The following is a 2,867-nucleotide window of genomic DNA, read 5'->3' on the forward strand; positions in this document are numbered from 1 at the left end:
GCCTAAGACTGCCCGGTTTAGCAGCCCCTTAGAAGACCTGCAGAATCTAGCTGTCCCTAGCTCATACACACACACCACACACGTCCACACACTCCTCTATCACTTCCTTGCGCTCTCACACTCTCTCCCTCCCTACCTTCCTGCTGGTCGCCATTTTTTCAGAATTTGTAATATTTTAAACAATAAAAAAATAAAGGAATATATGCACCCCTATGTTCATAGTAGCACAATTTACCATAGCTAAGATTTGGAAACAGTCTACGTGTCCATCAGCAGATGAGTGGATTAAAAAAACTGTGGTACATCCACACAATGGAATACTATGCTGCGGTAAAAAAGAAGGAATTCTTACCATTTGCAAGGGCGTGGATGGAACTGGAGAGCATTACACTAAGTGAAATAAGCCACTCAGAGAAAGACAAATATCACATGATCTCACTGATTTATGGAAAACAATGAAAAAAACATAAACTGGTGAACAAAAACAGATCCAGAGATAGAGAAGCATCTTTCAGATTGTCAAACCTCAGAGGGAAGGTAGGAGAGGGAGTGGGGTAAGGGGGAGAGATTAACCAAAGGACTTGTATGCAAGCATATAGGCCTAACCAATGGACACAGACAACAGGGGGGTGAGAGCATGAGTGGGAGGGTTTGGGGGCAATGGGGAGATAAGGACACATATGTAATACCTTAACAAATAAAAAAATAAAATTAAAAAGTGATACATGGTTATACATTTCAAATGAACAACAGACAACAAAAATTTTCCAGTTATGTATGGACTTTGTCATTTAAAAATCTGGCTTGCTTGTGTACTTCTTATTTAAAAGTGACATAACTATCAATAAACAAGCACATGACTAAACCTGCACACCAAGCCACTATAATTTTCCATCTCTACCAAATAAAAACTTTGTTTACATTTTATTGAAAACAAAAGTATATGAGTGAGTTTTGATAGGCTGTTAGTGCTGAATAGTAGAACAGAGAAGGGAGTTGGATATGGGAAGCAACGTGTTTATGGAAGATTTTAAGCAAATAGTCACCTCATGCAGCCTTTTCCCCTTTAATTTTCATTTCTTCCTCTTTTTCTTTTTTAAATAGAAGTCAGTTATGAGAAACCACATGAGAGTGACAGCCTTTATTCTTCTAGGACTGACTGATGATCCACAATTACAGGCTGTCATTTTTCTTCTCCTTCTTATCACCTACATGTTGAGTGTCACCGGGGACCTAACCATCATCACTCTCACCCTCCTGGATCCACACCTAAAGATGCCCATGTATTTCTTCCTCTGAAACATCTCACTTTTAGAAATCTCATTCATCACAACTGTCATCCCCAAATTTCTTGTCAGTATGGCAACAGGTGATAAGTCCATTTCTTATAACAACTTGTGCAGCCCAGCTGTTTTTTTTTTTTTATTATTCTCTTGGGTGCAGCCCTGCATTACACCACCATCATGAGTGGCAGAGCCTGCACCTTGTTGGTCTTTGCTTCATGGTTGGCCGGTTTCATAATAATTTTTCCACCACTCCTGATAGGTCTCCAGCTAGACTTCTGTGCAGCCAACACTGTAGATCATTTCTTCTGTGATGTTTCTCCAATATTGCAGCTCTCTTGCACAAACACGGATATAATAGAATTAATGATGCTTCTCTCAGCCATTTTATGCTCATGGTTACACTAGTGTTAGTGATTCTCTCTGAAGATACCTTCTCCTCAACAGAGGAAGAGAGCCTTTTCTACATGCTCTTCTCACATGGTAGTTGTGTCTATTTCCTATGGCAGCTTCATCTTCATGTATGTGAAACCCTCGGTAAATGAGAGAGTGTCTTTAAATAAAGAGATGGCTCTGCTCAGTACTTCTGTTGCCCCCATGTTGAATCCTTTCATTTACACACTGAGAAACAAACAAGTGAAAGATACTTTTAAGCATATGATCAAAAAGAATTTTTTTCAATGAAGTGAACCTAAAGTGGTGATAATAGTGATATTACTGAGGTTATGAATAAAATAAAACAAGAAGTGTGGGTGTGTCACAGAGCTCTTCAATATTTATATTCAAAATATTATCTATCTTTTGACTTGTAAGTCTCATTGTGGCTTGCCTAACCTCCAAAATCTAACCTGTAATGCTGGACTTCTTCTTCCTCATGCTGAGAGCATATATACAAGATATTTCTTGTTTGTAGATAAATTCATTTGTCCTTTTTGTGTGTGTGTGTGTGTGTGTCTCTAGATTTCCTTTCAAAACTCTCTCACAGAAAGACAAAGTGGGACTTAATTTTTTCTGTTTCTTTTCATTGTTCTGGAATTCAGAGACCTATTTGGCATATATTCTATATGAAATTTAATACATTTCCTAGATTTGATGAGCTAATTTATTTTTTATTGGTGGATTCCAAATTTGAAATCTGATTTCTTAGTGTGCTTAATAGAACTGCAGAGCAAATTAATATAGTGGCATATCTTATGTTACACATTTTGATAGTTTCAAATTTTAACTAAGGTTTGAATTGTGCATTTTTAGAAACAGATTAGAGGCTCCAGAGAGGTCAAAGCAATACTGACCTTGCAGTTATTAGACAGAACTCATTGCTAACATTTAGTGAATGCTTACAATGAGAATGAATTAGCTCCCATCTTCAAAACTGTATGACAGGTATCATCATGCTTGTTTATTAACAAAAATCATTGATTGGCTGCCTCCTACACGCCTCCTACTGGGGATCAAGCCTGCAACCCTGCATGTGCCCTTGTCTGGAATCGAACCTGGGACCTTTCAGTCTAGAGGCCTATGCTCTATCCACTGTGCCAAACCAGCTAGGGCTGAAGAGACTGTCTTGATTCCATTGTATGTTCT

The 2,867-nt window shown here is 38.2% G+C and overlaps 1 pseudogene; it reads left to right on the forward strand.

Annotated features, from left to right (window-relative positions):
• Window positions 1-1,443: 1,443 nt before the first annotated feature.
• Window positions 1,444-2,012, forward strand: LOC102251279 (annotated as a pseudogene).
• Window positions 2,013-2,867: the final 855 nt, after the last annotated feature.

The sequence above is a fragment of the Myotis brandtii genome, unplaced genomic scaffold, assembly GCF_000412655.1.
Source record: "Myotis brandtii unplaced genomic scaffold, ASM41265v1 scaffold6750, whole genome shotgun sequence".
Classification (NCBI taxonomy): domain Eukaryota; kingdom Metazoa; phylum Chordata; class Mammalia; order Chiroptera; family Vespertilionidae; genus Myotis; species Myotis brandtii.